This window comes from Cricetulus griseus, chromosome 6, assembly GCF_003668045.3.
Source record: "Cricetulus griseus strain 17A/GY chromosome 6, alternate assembly CriGri-PICRH-1.0, whole genome shotgun sequence".
NCBI lineage: Eukaryota > Metazoa > Chordata > Mammalia > Rodentia > Cricetidae > Cricetulus > Cricetulus griseus.
The window spans coordinates 75132468-75154302 of NC_048599.1; the positions used below are offsets into that span (position 1 = coordinate 75132468).

Genomic DNA, 21835 nt, shown 5'->3' on the forward strand with positions numbered 1-21835 from the left:
AGTTATAGAGGGGTCAATCCAGGATTGCTTGGCCTCATATTTTTGGGTAGAACACCGTGTCGGTGGAAGCATGTGAAGGAAAAGGCTGTTTACTTCATGGTGTCAGGAAGTAGTCAGTACATTCAAGCTTCAACACCTTTCAGAATACCACAGCCAAGTATTTAACTCATGAGCCTGTTTGGGTGTGCTGATTTGTTTTAATTGTGAATTTAACATGACTTAGAATCATTGTGGAAAAAAGTCTTAATTTTAAAAAAATGTCCAGATTAGGTTGGCTCGTGGGTATGTATGTAGAAGATTGCCTTGGTTATTAGTTGATATAGGAAGACTCTGCCCATCATGGGTGGCACCATCCTCTAGGCAGTAGGTCCTGAACTATATAAGAGAGGAGAAAACTAGCAAGCAAGCAAGTATGCATGCAAGCATCACTTTCCCTGGCTTTGTGTGTGGATGTGAATAGATGCTTCTAGCTCCCACCATGGTGACTTTCCTGATATGATGGACTGTAACCTGGGGCTATAAGCAAAACAAACCTTTCTCCCTTAAATAGCTTTTTGACAAGGTAATTTATCACAGTAATAGAATTGAAACTACAACAGAAATACATCATAACAGTAGCCCTCAAGTAGCTGGCATTGATGACATATATCTAAATTATTTCCCATTAGAGTGGCCACACATAATGATAATGTCCAGTTTAGGACCAAGGACAGTCTTCATCCTAAAGAATGTCAAAGATGCTTCCTTTCATGTGGATTGTGTAATTTCTTAGTCTCTAGTTATACATTTTCCCATTTGTCTCATCTAAGAAGAAGATGTGGCAGTGATATGACACTATAGATAATCCCAAAGCCACTGTGTGACGTCGATTAAATAATTAGCTCCTATCCGTCAGTGTTTGAAATCAGTGGCAAGTTCTTATACTATATCTGGCAATTGATTTGGGATACATTATAATTATTTGGTTGAGAACTACTCAGACAGAGAATGGGGTGTGTGTGATGGATAGTTAATCTTGATTGTCAATTTAATGGGAATTAAACTCATCACAGAAACAGAAATCTGGTAATGTCTCTGAGGGAGAGCCTAGACTGAGTTAATTGAGATGCAAAGATCCACTCTAAATGCTGATGGTACTGTTCCATTGCACAGAGTCCTAAACTTAATAAAAATGGGAAAGTGAACTGGGCACCAGCATCTCTCTCTGCTTCCTGACTACAGATGCAGTGTGACCAGCTGCCTTCTGCTCCTGCTGCCATGCCTTCCCTATCCTGGTGAACTGCATCTTCAAACTTAACCCAAAATAAACCCTCCCCTCCTTCAGTCATTTTTTCCAGGTGTGTTGTCACAGCAACAGAAGTCATGACTGGTACAGGGGTGTGTCTAGACAAGTTCATTAAGTTAGGAATACTGGGCATGGGGTAACAGGAGCTATGGCTAAGAGATATAGAGCCAAACAGAATATATAGGCCTTCTCTGCCCTTAAATAACTTTGATAAGACTGTGGAAAAACTACTTTTGGGGCCTGCATGTTTGTTTGCTTGTCTGTCTGTCTGTCTGTTTTAAGGGATAGTTCAGTATATGCCTCAGAGCTTTGTCATGGGATATAGAAACAGTTACAAATGGATAAGGCTCATCCACCAAGGACTGTTTACAGCCAATGATGCTATCAGCACAGTTAAAATCCTATGGGAGAAAGAGAAGGCTGGTATAAAAGTTTTACAAAACAGTTTCCTTATTATTGATAAAGAAAACATTTCAATCCATTTGCACACTGCACAGATGTTTTAATTTTAAAAAATATGTAGCCAATTCTGCAATAATGTGAAGTTATTGCCTAGACCCATATTCAGCTGCTGGAAAAACCAATGTTTTGAGACAATAAAATGGTCCATCTATCTTTGCATGCTAGCTAGATAAGGCATTTTGAAAGTATACAGCTTTGAAATCTGTCTGGGAGCCAAGCTACTTTGACTAATTACTTTGAAGTTAAATAAAGTGAAACATATCCAGAAATCTTAGTGATAAAATAAATGGGGTTCTAAAGAGCTAAACTGTTTGCATTAAAAATTCTTTCATTTTTAAATAATAGGAAAAGTTTTTAAAGTATTTTGCCTAAGCAATCATGTTTCAAAAAGGGGCGGGGGGGGGGAGTGCACAGTTTGAAACCAAGAAGACTTACACTATATTAAAGGAAAAAAAAACATGTACATGTTATAGAAACCACGTGAAACAGACCCCAAATCAAATAATTGAAGGAAATCTGTGCAAAACCAGTATTTTGAAAAAGTTTGTAACTTTAACCATTAATGGCAATGACTCAAAATTCCAAAAAAGCTGATGACTACTTCTAAATGCCTCGTGTTCAAATTTAATAAAAGATCATATGAATTTTAGCCTCCATGTTTTATCTCAGCTCATTTCCTAGATTACATAGCCAATGGGCATACATTTTAGTGACTAATAAGCTTCAGGGAAAGAAAGGTTTGACAGCAATAGAAGGAAGGGGCCTGCATCCAATCAAGCCTGGCCTTGAACCCCTTTTCCATCACCAACTCCCTCTGGCATTTTGGCACTGCTGCTGCTCTCTCAGCCTCCCGTTTCTGACTTAGATTGAGTTCTTCCTGAATACTAAGACTGGTCAAGACCTTTCATGCAGGGAGCTTGGGGATGGCCTGAGAAAGAACAGGAATCACAAGATGTGAACGTGACAAAGACAAGAAGCTGCTACAAGAAGATATCTGGGAGATGGCCTCCACCTCTGATGGCCAATTAAGCAGAAACTTCCTTGAATTCCCAAAGTGTCCATGGGTTCCATAGGTTCCTGAAGACTTTTGTTGTTGTGCAGTCCTGAGGCAGAAAGGGGGAGAAGGAAGTGGATATAGGTATGAAACTTATGGGAGGATGGATGCTACAGCAATGACGGGGACAAATGGTGAGAGGGCGTGAGGCAGAAGAAATGCCTGCCATAGTTTTCTAAGCCTGACAGGAAATCATTATTTTGAACAGTGACCCTGCACTGGACCTCAAAACACTAGACTGGAAACCAAGAGGCTGGAGAGATGGTTAAAGGTTTAAAGTCTGTACAGCTCTTCAGAGGACCAGAGTTCGGGGATTGCAGGTCAAGAGGCTCACAACCATTTCTAGTTCCGGCTCCAGGGTCTCTGATGCCCTCTTTAGACCTCTGCAGGCATTGCACTTACTCGCACAAACCACTTACAGACGTGATTAAAATAAATAAATAAAATCCTTTTATTTTTAGAAAAAATCAAATAAAATCATCCATGCTAAACTTTCATATCATAAAACTGAAAGTCAGCTATCTGACCTTTACAGAAACCAAGAGAATGAGAGAAAACCAGGGTTTTCAAATCAACCCAATTTAAATGGCATGGTAATGGTGTTTCTTCTGCCCTAATTCTGATGCTAAAAGGGCAATGTGATATTCACCAACCAGCTCCCTTTCTGCTCTGCCTCACTGTCTCCACCTCGCAAGAAAGGTAACTCTGATATGATTGTTGGTTTCTGCCCTTTGCTCCTTCTCGATTCTCTGTACAGCCACTCCTTCTGTTCAGCTAACTGGAACACATACTCTATCCTAAGGAATGCAGTGATGCTCAGCTCTAGAATTAAAAATAAATAAATAAACCAATTAAAATATCTAAATTGTAAGCCTATCTTTTATTGTGGTCAAATAGTAACATTACCAGGGTTTTCTATGCATAATCCATGCTTTGGTGTGTACTCCTCCTCGGGCTAAAACCCAATCTTGCTGTTTGACCAGTGGACAGTTCCTAGCCTAACTCTTCCCTCTCTGAATGTTTTCTTGATCTAAATGAAGTAGAGGCTTCTGCTCCTGGCTCTGAGACAGAAGCACTCTCCTTCCTTCTTGGCCTCTCAACCCACTGTGACCACTTCTCTTGGTAAGGAGTGGTTTATTTACACTGTGAAATTAGGAAAAAGCACAAGAGTCAGAGCCCAGGACCTGCTTTCTAATTGGTCTGAGTATGATGGGATAACAATGCTCAACCTTCCCTGCAGATGGTAGGAAGGGAAGGGAGAAGTCCTTACAGCATCAGCCAAACCACATTCTCCAATCCTGTTTCAGCAGCTAATAAATCTGACATGGTGATCCATGTCTGCTCAGTATTCCCCATCTGGTCCCTCTATTACCATGCACGTTCCCAGAAAGCAGGGATCTTTCTTTAGTTCACCCCTGCAACCCACACATCTGGATCAGAACTTGGCACATGGGGCATGCTCAGTAGCTATAAGTTTATAAAATTTACAAATCCACAGGGGTGAGAACAGGATTAACACTTCAGAAAGCTCTCCATCGTCTCTTCCCTCTTTACACACTCTTTTAGCACCCCCATTACAGCACTTAAACTCATCCTAATGAAATCTGGTGCTCACAGTTGACTTCCCAAGGACCAGGCATTTTTGTCTGCCCTGTTCCTTTCCTCCCAAATGCCAAGCAACATGAGGATTCAGCCCTAGAAAGTATTCCAAGAGGACGTCTGTGAATGTGAAAGAAAAGGAATGCAATAACATCACATGCTGGCTGTCTTCTTTTTATTACTCATGCTAGAGATTCCTTTGTTTTCAAGTTGTAGAACAGGGCTGATGAATCACCCTCAAGGTTTTTTCCAGAATCCTGAAGACAAAGAATGGAAAAACAAGATAAACCAAGAGGCAAAGCCCAATGGGCAGATGCTGACAGAGACTCTCGGCTCTTCAGCATCTGTTCTGAACTCGAATGAGATATATGATTCAAGAGGAGTGGTGCAAAGCTCTTTGATGGTTTGCTAAAAAATATCAAAAGGGAAGTCTCAGAAGGGAAAGGAAGAAAATAAAGAAAGACACTATTAATACTTTAAAGAATTGTAGGAGGAGCAACTACATGGAACTTGTGGCAAATACCTACCAACATCCTCATTCCGTGTCCTCACTAGTCAATCAGTGTCCTTCAGGATTCAAAGACCTTCCCAAAAACATAGATGAACTACGTTCTTCCTAGTATGAATCCAGCATTCCTTAACTTATATGAACTTCTCTGGGAGTTCCTTCCAGCTTCAAATGATTAAGCCAGGTCCCTGGAGTCCTCCTTAGAGGTTGGAATGGGCACAGGAATTTGAATGCCTAAAGCTCTCCATGTGAAGAGTTTCTTGGGGGTGGGGTGTTTTTTCTTTACCCTCTTAACTTCAGTACTTAGAAGACTGTAAATTAGTTGGGGACATAGTTCAGTGAGTACAATACTACTTGGCATGTATAGAGTCCTAGCTTTATTCCCCAATACTAGAAATAAAAGAAAACATAAGGTATAAACTAAACTGATGACAGTAGGTTAGTAAGAGAAAAGGCAAACTTAGTTACAGTTCCTAAAGTTCACAATGAAATGCAACTCAAGGAGGGGACTAGAATTTGACATCTGAAATATTAACAAGAGATGGGAGAGAAAGGATTCTTGAAGCAAAAGCAAAAGACTTTGGCCGAGGTGATAGATGAGAACTTAACAGAGCAGACAGAGGTACAGTAGATCTTTGACAGAGTTTACCAAGTGTTTGGGTGTGGCTCTGACCTCTCATCACCAGTGAGGAGTTGGCATTCCTGGTTTGCTCTCAGGGAGGGGACCCATGACTGTCAAGTTCATAGGTGAGGCTCTGCTTCTAGGCTTAAGAAAGATTTTAAGAATTAAATGTCGACTCAGAAGAGCTTTTATCTTACAATTGTGTATTCTATAACCCTTCAAATATTTTGTCTCTGGCACTGCTTCTTAGGCAGGTGCACAGTGACAATAAAAAGCAGAGCAAATTTCCATCAGTTTTATTATTGTTCTTAAGTGCTCTGTAGACAGCATGGTCTTTTGCTGCTGGAAAAAAGAAAAAGGGATAAATGTTACTGTGTAAGTAAGAGAGGGCCCTTTGTTACACACTACCAGCTTCACATGCTCCTAACAGTGCATTTTGAGACTTCTATGATTAATCTTCCATCTGTTTAGACTGGAAGCTTCATGGAGTCAGGGGCATTCCACTGTCACCTTAGCAAAGACTGGCACAGGATGGTAGACTTCTAATATCTGTTCCATGAGAAATAAGGAGGACCCAACTAAGGGGTGGGCACAATAGTCACAAACACCATTATGTATGCAATGCTAGCCAATCCAACTGTGTTCAAATCCCACTCACCTGTCTGAGAACTCACCTGGTCCTCAAATCCATTCAGAATAAAGAGAATGATAAAGGAAAGGTGATTCATTTTCTATTCATACATTAAAAATTCAGAGAGAATGGCATGTGTATGCAGGTATCACTCTTACACTAATAGTACAGAACCTCCGAGCACCTCCAGTGAGGGTGGCGCAAACTGGGATGAGCTGTAAGCATAAAAAGCACACCAGATTTCAGAGACTGAGCATTAAAGAAAACGGGTAGACTCTGCCCCTTGGTGTAGACCCAGAGTCCTCCTAACTCTCCAAATTTGCTCTTTGCCCTACTAAAGCCTGCCTGCAGAAGCTCCTCCTCCAACCTACCACCTCGCCCTGGGGACTCCACCTCTTTGTACAGACCCAGCTTAGCTCTTTACTGCTGACCCTCTCAGCCTCCCCTTCTCACCCATCTCCATTCCTTTATGCCAGCCCCCTATCCACAGAAACACTTTCTAGAAGGGACCACACTGGGCTGGGATGCAGGTAGACAATTTTAGTTATCCTTCTTGTCCCCCATTCTCATATCTACAGACTTACTTTTAGTCCCATAGCAGCCTGCCTGCAGGATCCCCTCCTCCCACCCTATCTCCATTCCCTGGGAAGACTCAGAAATAAACCCACACATCTATAGATACCTGATTTTTTAAAAAGAAGCCAAAATATATACACCGGAGAATGAAAGCATCTTCACCAAATGGTGTTGATCAAACTGGATGTCTGCATATAGAAGAATGCAGATAGATCCAATTTATCACCCTCCATTAAACTCAACTCCAAATAGATCAAGGACCTCAATATAAGACCAGAGACCATGAATCTGATAGAAAAGGAAATGGGATACAAGTCTGACCTCATTGGCACAGGGAAGAACTTTCTGAACAGGAAACCAATAGCAGAGGCACTAAGAATAACAATTAATAAATAGGACTTGATGAAACCCAAAAGCTTTTGTACATTGAAAGATGCAATCATTCTGACAAAGCAGCAGCCTACAAAGTGGGAAGATATCTTTTCCAATTATACATCTGATAGAGGGTTAATATCTAAAATATATAAAAAATTAAACTGGGTATCAGGAAAAGAAATAGTCCGATTAAAAAATGAGGTCCTGAACTTAGCAGAGAGTTCTCAAAAGATATAACACAGGTGACTGAGGAACACTTAATGAAATGTTCAACATCCTTAGCCATCAGGGAAATGAAAAACATAAATAATTTGAGATCTTGTCTTACCCCAGTCAGAACTGCCAAAATCAATAAAACAAGTGGCAGCCTATGCTGCTGAGCATGTGGAAGCAAGAGGAACATTCATTCATTTCATGTACAAGTGCAAACTTGCACATCCATGTTGAAGTTAGTGTGGTGGTTCCTTGGGAAGGTGGGAATAGATCTGGCCCATGATCTATTTTTATCATTCTTGGGCATATACCCAAAGGACTCTACATCCTACTACAGAGATACTTGTTCATACATGTTTGTTGTTGCTCTATTCATAACAACCAGAAAATTAGAAACAGCTTAGAAGTCCACCAACTGATGAATGGATAATGAAAATGTGATACATTTTCACAATGTAATATTATCCAGTGGTTAAGAAAAATGAAATTCACAGATAAGGGGGTGTAGCTAGAAAAAAATCAACCTTGTGAGATAACCCAATACCCCCAAAGACAAGTGTGTATCTTTTCTCTTATATGTGGACGTTTACTTTTAAGCATTTGATAGGTGTGCTAGAATTCAAATCACCACTGAGGTTAGATACCTAGTAAAGGACTGGTAGAGAGGAGAGAATCTCCCAAGGAAGAGGAAGTAGAGTATATTGTTATGAAGAGACAGAGAGGAAACTAGAATAGGAGGAATAAATAGGGAGGGAGATGGGAGAGACAAATAAATGAAGGAATATTGGAAGAGATAATGAATAATAAAAGGTCATTTGAAAAAGCTTCTACTACTATAGAAACATCCTAAAATATATGCATATAGGAAAGGATTCTAAACGAGTCACTAAATAATAGGGGAGTCAATGTCCCAACTAGACATTTTGTGCCATCAAGTAAATCCTCCAGTGCCAAGAATGGATTACATCTTGAGTCACTGACCAAAGGGCCCATGGAACTCTCCAAACATCACAGGCTATTTCCATGTCTACTCTCCACAACCTGATTGTAAGACCCTATTTGAAGGCAAAACATATTTATGTCATTGAACACAGAAAAGTTGAGGTGGTGCCTAGCTAGAAGCTTCACTCCTACTGACTAGCATTTGTGGTACTGGAAGATACTATCTATGCACACTACCAGCAGAGAAAAGTGATCATCAATATCACCCAAGTATAAACCTTGTGACCTAAAACAGTGGCATACCTGTAAGGCATATTAGTGCAATAGTGGCACAAAAGTGATATGAGTGACCAATTGCTTCTTTTATGGGACTAAATCCCATTGTATGAGATGGAACTCATGCCTGACACTGCTAAAGTGGTCAAGAACCTGCGATGAAATAGGTCATGGGTCTAGGAAAAAAACCTAATACTATTATTCTGCTAAAGGGACATAGCAATAAGATAACTCCTAATGACATAGTGCTATATCCATTGATCAGTGTCTCTCTCAATCCACATCAAAGAGACTTCTTCTTGTAGAACATGGGAATTAACACAGAGACCCACAACTGGACAATGTGCAGAGTAAGAGACTTGGGAGCAGCCAGTCCTAAATAGGATGCTTTGATCTAGCCAACCCCTCTCCACAAGGCTCGGAAGTTACTTGAAAGAAGAGGCAGAAAGACTGTAAGAATCAGAGGAGATGGATGACTCCAAGCAAACAATGTCTTGCAGACACAGCAAGACTCATGCACATATGAATTCACAGAGACGGGGGCAGCATGCGTACAGTCTGCACAGGTTCAAGCCAGATGAGGTTCCAGCACTGAGAGGAGGAAGTGGACACAAGGTCCCACTGCTAGCCAAGAAGCTATCTGCAATTGATGCCCACTGACAAAGGGAAAATCATATTTCTCCAGTGGAGTGTCACTGGGCATACCAACCACACTTCAGAGCTGGCCACATGCCCAGTAGTTGTACTTTTGTGGATTTCTTATTTTGTTTTGCTTTTTTGGGGCATTTTTTTCTTTTTCTTATTGGTCTTTTGCTTATTTATTTTGATTTTTGTCTTGCGGGGGGGGGTTATGTTTCTCGATTCTTTTGCTTTTTTCTTATTTTCTTTTACTGTTTTGTTTTGAAAGAGAGAAAAAAGAACATAAAGTTGGTTAAGTAGAGAGGTGGGGAGGATCTGGGAGGAAATGATGGAGAAGAAAAAACATCAAAACATATGTGAAAATTTTTATTTTCAATAAAAAAGAAAAAAGTAAAATATAGCAGTATTTTGTAATTTTCAATATGTTGTGTTAATTAAAATACATTATTTTAGCCAGGCAGTGGTGGTGCATGCCTTTAATTCCAGCACTCAGGAGACAGAGGCAGACTGATCTCTATGAGTTTGAGGCCAGCCTGGTCTACAAAGTGAGTTCCAGGACAGCCAGGGTTGTTATACACAGAAACACTGTCCCTTAAAACAAAACAAAACCATTATTCTAAAATATAAGACTTTGGGGGCTGGAAAAAAAATGTCTCAAAGGTTAAGAACTATCTGATGGATACTCTTCCAGAGGTCCTGAGTTCAATTCCCAGCAACCACATGGTGGCTCACAGCCATCTATAATGAGATCTAGTGCCCTCTTCTGGCCCACAGGCAAAACACTGTATACATTTTTAAAAAATTGAGAAAGGTTAATTTTTTTAATGCAACAATTTTCTATGCTACAAATGACCAGGGAAGTCTGGCTACAACTGCAATGGGATACTCAGTGGAGGCTGAATAAAGGGAGAAACCACAAATACAATTTGGCATTCTGATCCATGAAAGTCTGAATTGCCACACAGATTTCAAAGAAACACTTATCTGCATTTTGTCAACCCAATTGTGTTGATCTACAGTCAGTCACCAACGCTGTGTTACTAAAAGTAATAATTAAGCTTGAATGTGTATTTCCTTTTAATATAAATAAAGCATAGTCAAGAATAGCAGTGAAGCCAGGCATTGGTAGTGCCTTTGATCCCAGCACTCGGGAAGCAGAGGCAGGCAGATCTCTGAGTTCAAGGCAAGCCTGATTTACAGATCGAGCTCCAGGACAACCTCCAAAGCAATACATAGAAACCCTGTCTTGAAAAAAAAAAGAATATCAATGAGTATTCTCACACTTGTCTTGTTTTTTTCTATCCTTGATGGTTGAAAGAAATACTGACAAAATATAGGTATTTTTTAGATTATTCATTAAGTTGTTGCTTTAGTCATGGTTATACAGGTACAGTGTGTGTGTGTGTGTGTGTGTGTGTGTGTGTGTGTGTGTGTGTGTGTGTGTGTAGATATCTTATGTAGAATTCTTAACCCAAAACGTGGTGGCAATAGAGGGCAGTAAGTCTATAGGAGGTAATATGACCATGGAGGCAGAGCCCTTCTGAAAAGTTAACTACCATTATAAGAAAAATAAGAAGGCCCAAGGAAGCCCCCTCACCCTTCCACATTTGAGGACACAGTGAGGAAGGAGCTATCTGTGAACAGATAGCAGGTTCTTTATAAACACTGAGCCTGCTGAGGACTTTACAGCTTCCAGAACTGTGAGCACAAAATTCATCTTGTTTATAAGCCACCCACAGTGTAAGAGTAGACTTTTAAAGGCAACCTCAGGGCCTCTCTGCCCCTCCATGGTCCCTCTCTCAATCCTCTTTCTCCCCTGAAGCTCAGTCATCTACCTAAAGATTAACTCATCAGAGAGAAGCACATTTTTCTCCCGTCTATTTACTGAGTTTCATGAACCAAAACCCACATCCCACAGGAAGACACAGAAAAACCAAACACTAGGCTTAGGGTGTAGCTCATTTCGTAGAGTGCTTGCTTAGCATACACAGAGCCCTGACTTTGATCCCCAACAACACATAAACCAGATGTGGTGGAGCAACCCTGTCATCCCCGGACTTGGTGGAAGCAGGAAGATCAGAAGTTCAAGGTCATTCTCAGCTACATAGTAAATTTGAGGCCAACCTGTGATACATGAGGCCAGGACTTGTGTGTGTGGCAGGGAACATACAAATAAAATATCACATCTACAGCCCAGAGGAACTTGGTCCCAGGCCTTTGTTGTTTCAGCCCTGTCATGTCCCTTAAAAATCATTTAGTCCCTAGTCTTCCCCAGGAAAGAATACACCCATTGGTTTTCCAATACCAAATGTTCAGTTTTTTTATGTACTTAGGAATGTATGTATGTATGTATGTAATAACAATTAATGGAAAAGTGCTCATATATTTGAAAGACAGCAAGAGGGACATATGGGAGAGTATGGAGGGGAGAACAGGAAGCAGAAATAATGTAATTATATTAATTTCAGAGAAATATTTTTTTAAATGATTCATTCCCCTCCTACACACCCCCATCCACTATGAAGAGACTATTTCAGCTTCTAGCACTGGGTCCTTTCTTGAATCTCATGTTTAGCATGGCTCCTGTACATGTGTGCATGCTAGTAAACATGCATGCCTTTTCTCCTGTTAAGCTGTCTGCTGTTGACGGATTTCAGCAGACTCAATTTTCAAGCCTTCAGAGGAAACTTGGAATACCTTGAAACTTTTTCTGTATAGTATCCCAGGAAAACTGGGAAAAGGGTGTTTTGTGTTAAGGGGGATGAAGACCACAGAAGAAACTGCGAGTTTCAGCACAACGTAGCAAGCAACCCATCAGTAACTTAGTGCTGACAGTGATAACCTTCATCACCTGGCTGAGATGGAGAGTTGCCAGGTTCTCCATGCTCCGTGCTGCAGTCTGAAAGGAAGGTGGTAGGTGCCATGCACACTTAGGAAATAGCACGTTAGTTGAACACCAAGAGTCCTATTTTTAGGAGAAAGTGAGAAAACAGGTCAAATCATTTCCTCTCGTTGCTTTAAAGTTAGTAATTTGCAAAGATGGAATTGAACAACTCCAGCTTGATCAACACCCCTCACGTTCTTTTGGGAAATCATTTATAATACAATGTCTGTTGGGAACTCTTGTGACACATTTTGAAATGTAAAATCTTGTCGTCTTGGAAATGAGCACAAATTGAGTTAACAGACTTGGATCTACTCAGATGCTATGGGATGACCATGAGTCCTTAAACCCTTGAGTTTACTTCTCAGGAATCCAAAAGAATAAACAATTTAAGAACTGATTCTAATGTTTGAATTGTAGCCAAGCCACTAACTGTTTAACCTTGGAGCAAGTGTTTTGTTCAGCTTCCCCATCTGTTAATGACCATTGCAAGGACAGCCTAGAAATCAATGTGAGAAATAGAATCTTAAGCCAGGACTGCAATCTCAGGACTTCAGAGGATCAGAAGTATAAGTACATTCTCAGCTATATAGTCAGTTCAAGGCCAGCCTAGGCTATATGAGACCCTAGTTTAGTTATTTTAGAAAAACATAAAACTACACATTATAGTTTGGCTTAATTTCTATCTTGAATTCCATTTGCACTTCAGTGTCGATTCATTGATCTGGAACTTTCTGCCCTTTCTCCCTGTGGTTGTAACCAAGTTCTGAGAAGATGTATAAAGATCCTACTAGGAGATGCTCATCTTGTGCCCGGTGTCATCTGTGCATATTAATATCTAAATATTCAATTCTTTGATCCTTTTTATTGTATTTTCTTATAAAGGAAAACATTGAACTGAGGTCTAGCTTACAGTTTCTGAGGTTTAGTCTATTATCATCATGGTGGAGAGCATGGCTGCTGGGAATATGGCAGTAAGCATACAGATATGTTGCTGGAGAAGGAATTAAGGATTCTACATCCTGATCCAAAGGCAACAGAAAGTGAACTGTGATACTGGATGTGGCTTATGCATATAGGAGGTCTCAAAGCTCACTTCCAGGATGACACACTTCTTCCAACAAAGTCATACCTCCTAATAGTGCCACTCCCTTTGGGGGGGATTTTTCTTTCAAGCCACCACATTCCACTCTCTGACCCCCAAAGGTTTGTAGCCCTATCATAATGCAAAACTGCATTCAGTCCAACTTCAAAAGTCCTCACAGTCTATAAAAGTCTTAAATTTATTTAAAAGTCTAAAATTCAAAGTCTCGTCTGAGATTCATGCAATCTCTTAACTGTGATCCCTTTAAACAAATATCAAAAAGCAGATCACATACTTGCAACATATAATGGCACAAGACGTACATTAACATTCCAAAACATAGGGAAGGAAGCATGGTGAGAAAATCCTGGACCAAAGCAAGACCAAAACCCAGCTGGGCAAACTCAAACTCTGCATCTGATGTCAAAGTGCTCTTCAGATCTCCAACTCCATTCAGCTTTGTTGACTACAACACACTTCTCTCTCTCGGGCTGGTTCCACTCCCTGTTAGTAGCTTTTCTTGGCTAGTATCCCACTGCTCTAGCATCTCCAACATCTTGGATCCTCCAAGGCAATCCAGGCTTCAGCTTCACAGCTTCACTCAGTGTCCTCACTAGGTCTCCATTTAGGGACACTCCTGACACATGCCCGGCCTCAGTGGCTTTCCTTGGTCGTGGAGGGAGGTTCCAGAATGCCTTTTTTCTATCCTTGACTCAAAAGCCAGAACAATGTGGCTGAAGCAGCCAAGTTTCTGCTGCTTCCTGAGGTTGGAACATGGCCCCCTTGTTCATTTATATCTTTACCAGATTTCTGTCTTCTTTTTTATTATTATTTTAAATTTTTTATTCATTTTACATACTAACCACAGTTACCCCTCTCTCTTCTCCTCTCTCTTCTCCTCCCACTCCTCCCCCTCCCTCCAACCCACTGAGCCCCATCCACTCCTCAGAAAGGGTAAGGGTAAGGCCTCCCATGGAGAGTCGACAGAGCCTGGCACATTAAGTTGAGGCATAACCAAGCCCCTCCCCCTGCATCAAGACTGAGCAAGGCATCCCACCATAGGGAATGGGCCAGGGGTTCCCCAAACAGACCAAGCTACACAACTGTTTTTCCCACATGCAGAGAATCTAGTTCAGTCCCATGCAGGCTCCCCAGTGTTGGTCTACAGTCCATGAGCTCCCAGGAGCTCAGGTCAGCTGTCTCTGTGGGCTTCCCTGTCATGATCATGTCCCATGTCACTTGCTCATATAATCTCTCCTCCCTCTCTTCGAATGGATTCCCGGAGCTCGGCCTGGTGCTTGGATGTGGACCTCTGCATCTTTGATCCTTTTTCATCTGCTGTGCTTGGAAACAATAGCTAATTGCCCTGGACATCTCTCAAATATAATTCTTCTTCTCATCCAGGCCCCCTTGCATGTTCTTGACACATTTGGGTGTGTGAAATCCTCTCTTACTTCCAAGCCATTCTGGAGTTAGAAAACTGTAAAGCCACTAGTGACACCTGCAACCAATCACACACAACCCCAGTCCCCTTTCTTGAAAAGTTGGGAGAACTCTCTGAGACTGTGTCTGTGCTATGACAGTGGATCATTTGACATGCACAAATTTCTCTATAGTTTTTCTTGTCCCTTGTCCCTTGGTTGTGCTTCTTCCCAAGAGTTCACCAGTATAACAACCTTTCCATTTCCTTAACACTTGGCCCTTTAATCCCAGAAATCTTTCTGTGGAGAAGAGCTCATGGAGAACTGATGTGTTTGTTCTTGGGACATTTCTTCCCAGATCTCTTACCTCTGACCTGAGAATGTTAGCTTCCTCTGGAGTCTCGGGCTTCTGAATGCAGAGCAAGGAAAGTACTTTTTCTCTATCATCTGCAATGCCATTCCTTTCCCAAGGTCACTGGATGGAACAGCAACTCACACAGGCAGTGAACACAGAGGACAGACCCAGGAAAAAGCACAAGAAAGTGGCAGGTTGATTTGTCTTAACAGGCAAACGTATGTGCACATATGAGGATACACACAGAGCAGATATTTCCTGAAGTCAAGATCATGCCATCGTTTCTCTGAGACCTCCCCTGACTCCCTGAGATGAAAGATCAGGAAAAGAGAGAAATCACTGAAAGAAACATGGCAAAAAACAAAAAAACAAAAACAGCCCCACCAAGATGATGGTACATACAACATCAAGCAAGGAACAGCTTCTATGTCCAAAGAATGGGTAAAAGTTGAATGCATTTAGTGTGGAGACCTCATGGGGGATAATGGGTGGGGAGCCTAAATTCTTTTAACAACGTGAAAAATTGGGTGAGGGATATCCAGTAGTAAAGTACATATTTAAGATGAACAAGACCTTTGGGTTTGATCGCCAGTGTGACACACATTCACACACACACACACACACACACACACACACACACGGAGAGAGAGAGGGGGGAGAAAGAAGGAGGGAGGGGGGAAAGTACACAGAAAACAAGTAGATTTTGCAAGATTTTTCCTTATTTTTGTTTTTCTGGTTAGCAGATGATAGTCATTAGCTTCTCTGCATGTGACAAAGGAAATACACTGTTGTGACTCAGCAGAGATGAGCCGTGGAAAGGGACTGGCCCTCTGAAACCTTAGTCAGCCTCCTTAAACTAAGCCTACATGGAGTCGAGCCTCAGAACTCAGCTTTCTCCATAAGTCATTTTTATACTTTGTATTAAACAAGTGCATATATCATGGCCTACACTGCCAAGTTTGTATGAACTTTTGAGATAAAGGAAAACACAGATGTTTCTATGTGCAGCCCTCTGGATGCATTGATACTTTTCACAAGTTGGGTGGAGAAACTTGTCAGGCTTATCTCACAATTTAACCAGTCATGTAAACAAATCCTTGGAAAGGCTCATCCCTTTGGAAGACCAGTTTTATTTTCTCATTCCAAGTCATTCTTCCTTCCACGTTTGACTATTACACACTCATTTATGCTTCTGGGTTTTATTGTTTTTCTTTGGGTTTTGTGTATGTAGCAGCCTCTGAAATGGTGCCCAGAGGCCTTTTCCTCTTGACACTCACACTTTTGTGTGATTCCCCTTACTTTGAGTTTGAACTGTGCCATGGAACACAGCAGAAGGGTGGGGTATTGAGTCCATGGTTAAGCTGCTATAACAGGATGTTTGCGCTCCTTACACTCACATGTTGAAAATTTCACCCAAAAGGTGATGAAGGCGATGGTGTTAAAATGTGAATTTTTAAGAGGTGATGGAGTCTGGCAGCCAGTGCTTTCATTAATGGATTAAATGTCCTTGCAAAAGAGCCTGAATAGAGATATCTTGTCCCTCTGAGGACACAGCACAAAGGAACTGTCTATGAACCTGGAGAGAAGGCCTCAGTAGACAAGGAATCTTCCACTGTCTCAATCTTGAGCTCTGTACTGTTTTCAAAGAGAATGGTCCTCCTGGGCTCATATGTTTGAATATGTGGTCCCTAGTGTGTGAAAATGTTTAGGGAAGGATTAGAAAGTATGGTCTTGTTGGAGAAGGTGTAACACTGGAGGGTGAGCTTCAGGGTTTTAAAAGCCCACCCCACACCCAGTCTGCCACTCTCTCTGCTTGTGGATCAGAAGTAAGCCTACAGCTACTGCTTCAGTGACATGCCTGCCTGCCTGTTGCCATGCTTCCCCCTTAATGGTCATGGACTCACCTCCTGAAACTGTAGGCAAGCCCCCAATTAAATGCTTTCCTTTCTAAGTTTCCTTGGCCAAGGTGCCCCTTCACAGAGATAGAACAGTAACCAAGACAGACTCCACAGCCTCCACTATGAGAAACAAATTCTGTCGTGTATATGCTATTGTCTTAATTGCATTTCTGTTGCTGTGATAAACTACTTTGACAAAGGCAACTTAAGGAAGAAAAGGTTGATTTAGCTTGCATCTTCTCTCCTGACTTTCTCACACGCTCCCTCTGGTGAACTCCAGTGCCACCTACTGTGAGTCACCCCAGGAGAGACTGAGTACAGACTTCCTGCCAAAGCCATCAGGTAACTGAAGCCGTGTGAGTGTGTGTGTGTGTGTGTGTGTGTGTGTGTGTGTGTGTGTGTGTGTGTGTGTGTGTTCATGTTTATGTATGTATGAGTACATATGTATATTTGGGTATGCTTGCATATCTATGGAGGCAGAGGATGACCTTTGGTGTCATTCCTCAAACACCATCTACATTTTCTTTAAGACAAACTCTCACTGACTGGCCTGGCCTAGAACTTGCCAAGTAGCCTAGGCTGCCTGGACAGCAAGCCCCAGAGATCTATCTCTAAATTCTCATCAGTGAGATAGTAAGTGGTGTCCCACCATGCTTGATTTTTTTTTTTCTTTTCAACGTAAATGCTAGGATTCTAGCTCAAAGTCCCTTGTTTACAAGGCAAGAAGTTTACTAACTAAGTAGAGTCTTGAGACTATAGAAACCCAATATACCTTGATAATGGTCTGTAAAAGAGCCTGACCCATAAGACAGGTAAATCTGTGGTTCCTAACAAGAAAACAAGATAAAACACAAACAAATGGTGTTTTAAGCCACTGCATTTTGGGATTGTGTGTTAATAGCAAGGCATAGCTAATTTATTTTCAGTTTCTACATTACCAATTAATTAAATCATGTCATGTTAATAAATGAGAGAGTTAATGTGTGTCCTGCCAGGCTCTGAGTACCCAAGAGGACATGGCAGGCCTGAACTATGGGAATCCATTGCTCAGGAACAAGCCTTGTTATCTGCTGTCTTTCTCCAAGGCATACAGTAAATCTAGTTTGTGACATGCTCAGTCCAATTACCTCCCGCTCTGTAATTATATGGAACAACAAAACCATGTTCTGAAGTGACTGCACTCCAAGGGTGTTGCCATCTGCTTGAATTTGCCCATCTCTGTCTTCTGCTATCAAAAATCCAGTAAAGTGTGCTGCAGACTGCGTGTCGAAGCTGGTGTCTTCCATCATGGCCAGGAAGGCCCTGAACTCAAAAGATTCTTTTTTTCTACTTGTCTTTTCCTCTTCAGCATCCTGCCCTGTTGCAGTTTATTTCTGTTGGCGCCAGTTACCTGCAATAAGGAGTAATAAATAGCATCTGCCTTGTTCTCCCACTTTTCTGTTTGCACTTTCAAATTCGGTCTTGATCTAGGAATGGATGGCCAAAGTGCTGGGGCGCTTCAAGAGCAAGCACTGGATTGGAAAAGGAGTAGTGAGTAACTAGACTCAGCCATGCCTTCCACCCCAAGTCCTCTAAGGATCAGATGCCAACATGAGTACACAATGACTTGAGAAGGGGAAAACACCTATCAGAGAACAAAAGGAAGGTGACTGAGAGAGAGCCACCAGACTGCCACCACCATTCTGCTCCCAATGACAGAGTAACAGAGAGGAGAAAGAGAAGCTCAAAGAGCCTGAGATCAGCACAAAACCTGGACAGGCTCTTTTTGAAGAGCAATGGTTTGGCTCTCCAACCAAAACTGTCTGACAGAGGCGTCCCTCCAACTCCTAGGAGAGGTCTGCCTCAATATCCCTGCTGTCATTGTGTGGGCAGTGAGGGACTCTGGGGAGTCTGGATACAGCATAGACGCAGCCCTGGTTTACAGAGAACGTGAGGAGACATGGTCAATTACACCCTGCAGTGGAGGTCTGCAAGGAGCATTCTTTGGGTGCTGTTTGTTCCTTTACCTCTAGAAGTTCAAGAGTCAAGAGCTTGGCGCATGGAATGGCTGCGTTGTGGGATGTGGAGTCTTGAAGAGTGAGGCCTAGTGGGAAGTGAGAGATCACTGGGATGCCGCCTTTGGAAGGGAATACTGCACTCTTGAGTGAGTTCTCCAGAGCGCTGCCTTTGGAAGGGAATGCTGCACTCTTAAGTGAGTTCTCCAGAAAGAAGGAACCAGATCCTGAATCGGAGATATCCTTAGAGATGTGACAACCTCCTCTAACAGCGCTAAGCATCTACCATAGGGCCCACACCAGAGCCACACTACACTGCCTAAACTTTCACCCTTCACATGTAGCCTGCTCCAGGTACTCTATTACAATCTCACAAAATGACTAATGCAGCACCTGGTGCATGCAACAATGGGTGGCAGCAGGAGGGCAGGGGTATCAGGAGTGATAACATCTTTCCAGGGGGAAACAACCATACTTCTTTGTTTTACTGGAAACATGCATACAGTTTTTACTCTGACTACAAACAAGCAGCTCTGGGCTATGATTCATGGCTTCGTGATTTCTGTGTCTCCTTTTCTGCATTATCACCTGTCCTCCCCTGACTTCCACTCATCTCCTTTATTCACTGAACAATACCTTTGAGCACCTCACTCTTCTGGTCACTGGAGAATCAGTGATGAAAAAAAAAAAAAAAAAAGGCCTGGGAAGATCTTCTCTTTAAAGGAATGGACAATAAAGGTATACACAAGAAGAAAGAAACAAAAAGAAAGATACAACAAAGAGACAAAGAGAATCTCGGATCATTGCAGTAGCTTAGAAAGTAAAAGATGAAGCAGTAAAGAATGGCTTAGGGAGATAAGGGAACCTGTTAGGTTCAGCCTTGTTCTCTGCTGTGTTTCTCATCCCGCAGGCTCTGTTTTAGAACATCAAAGTGGGCCAACCTAACACAACTCCAATTTGTCTTCCTCCACAGCATAGAGCTGGCTTCGACTAGCCACCCCACCTCTGCCTCCCTATATCTCCATCAAGCTGGCTGATGGAATGCTGACATACTGTGAGGTTCTCTCTACATCTCTGTAAACACAGAGGACAGTGCTGGCCTTGTGGTACTGAATAAATGTTGTTTGGGGGTTCAGAACCCTATGATTTGGCTCAAGCTATCATTATTTTTCCCTTCAGGAAAAAGAAAAAGCCCAAGCAAGGGTCAGCCAGGCCATGTGAGAATAAAGCACTCGAGCTCACTCCCGTTTCAGAGATACGCAGAACTGTTGGACACCTAATCTACCTCTAACTAATGTGCAATCTCAAATAAATCCTTTCTTTTCTGGTACCTGGCATTCAGTACTTTCTGTATCAACTAGAGTATCATTAAGAGGCTGTGTTTTAACAGAAACACAAAGTGCTGTAGGTTAACAAGTAGAAAGCAGAGCAGTGGTAACCAAGGCCGATTGACAGCTCTGGTCTATAAGATGACCATGTATGTGTTCCAGGTCTCTTCTGTTTTCTTCCCCTAGGTCTGTTTGGGTGCTGCTTCATGGCTATGGCTGGCCTACCAGTACCTTCCCAAGGATGAAGAGAAGGGTGGACAGTAGACAACCTTTTCAGCAAGATGTGGAAGACGAACACTTCTGCTCCTAATGACTAAGCAAGAATATGATCTCTCAGGGCCACAGGGCTGCAAGAAAAGCTGGGAAATGTGGTTCCCTGCTGATCAGCTGATTAGCCACACTTCTAAAATCACATGTGGAGCCCTCTTCCTAATCAAAAAGAAAAGGAAGGCCTGGAGAGATGACTCCACGGGTCTGAGTACTTGTCATGACAGCGTGAAAACTTGTGTTTGAATCAGGGAGGACCTATATGTCTATAACCCAGTGCTGTGTGGAGACAGGGCGGTCTCTGGGGCTTGCTGGTTGCCATGGTTCAGTGAGAAATTCTCTCAAGAGAGCAAGGCGAAGGGTGATAGAGCAGTTATCCTCTGCTTCTACCTAGGCACTGGTGTGTGCACCCATACACACAAGTGAACATACACCATGCACACATACACTATACACAGTATACACAAAACACACACATACAAGGGGGAAAAAGCAAACAGATACACTTAGACTTGACTGTCTCTAACATGCCTATAAGATTCCACACTCAGCTATGAAGGAATGAGTTTTATTGTCATGTTGATTTTAAATCTTTTTTTTTCTTTTGATTTTTAAAGATAGAGTTTATCTGTGTAATGGCCCTAGCTGTCCTAGAACTTGCTCTGTAGACCAGACAGGCCTCAAACTCAACGATCCACCTGTCTCTGCCTTCTGAGTACTGGGATTAAAGGCATGCACTATACCACACAGCTATTTTTACATCTTATTTTGCTGATTTTTTTAATTTAGACATTTCCATTGATTCCATTTTTAAAGTCACTATTAGCCTAGTCCCAGTTACCTCCAGCATGTTTCAATATGGGGCCTATAGTTCCAGAGACTCCCAGGAGCATTAAAATTTTATGAATCTGTCTTAATCGGGGGTTTTCCTTTTGACCATAGTTTTAAAATTGAATTTCGTCATCTTCTGCATCATTCCATGGCTCTTCATGATGAAATAGTACCTCAGCATCCCAGGGGCCTTACTTACTCCAATGGTGGAGAGATGGGCTTCACACAAAAATACTAGGTTTTCCAAAATGAAGGCCCAATAAGTTAATAGCATGGCTCACAAAGGATTTTTCCCACAGCAGTTCAAATTGAAAGAAATTTGAGAAGCCTGGTCATCACATGGCACCTGGTAGCATAGGCATGCCAAAACAGGGAGTCAGGCAGCAATCTGCATCATGCACTCATCTGAGGAGTAATTTGGTTTCCACAAAACAACATCATTCTTCCCATAAATTAATGTTAAATCCAATCACAATGGCTTTGCTATTTTGCTCAAATTGAACTTGTATTGAATTCAATTTAATTTAACATTTGGGGGTTTTATAAATATATCAGAGGCATAAAGATGAGTCTGATTTGAGGTTAGGAACT

At 41.8% G+C, this 21835-nt stretch overlaps 2 long non-coding RNA genes across 2 annotated transcripts in view; both read right to left on the minus strand.

The window, feature by feature from the left end:
- Positions 1 to 4553: 4553 nt before the first annotated feature.
- On the minus strand, positions 4554 to 6273 carry LOC107978072. The gene is made up of 4 exons (XR_004770590.1): positions 6205 to 6273; positions 5582 to 5674; positions 4928 to 5107; positions 4554 to 4657 (listed from the first exon to the last, which is right to left on the minus strand). It is a non-coding gene; the product is annotated as an uncharacterized LOC107978072 (long non-coding RNA).
- Positions 6274 to 17705: 11432 nt separating this feature from the next.
- The window catches only part of LOC118237704, a 37398-nt gene continuing 33268 nt past the window's right edge, over positions 17706 to 21835 (minus strand). Inside the window, exon 3 of the long non-coding RNA XR_003486606.2 lies at positions 17706 to 18214. This is a non-coding gene — a long non-coding RNA (uncharacterized LOC118237704). The remainder of the gene's footprint in view (positions 18215 to 21835) is intronic.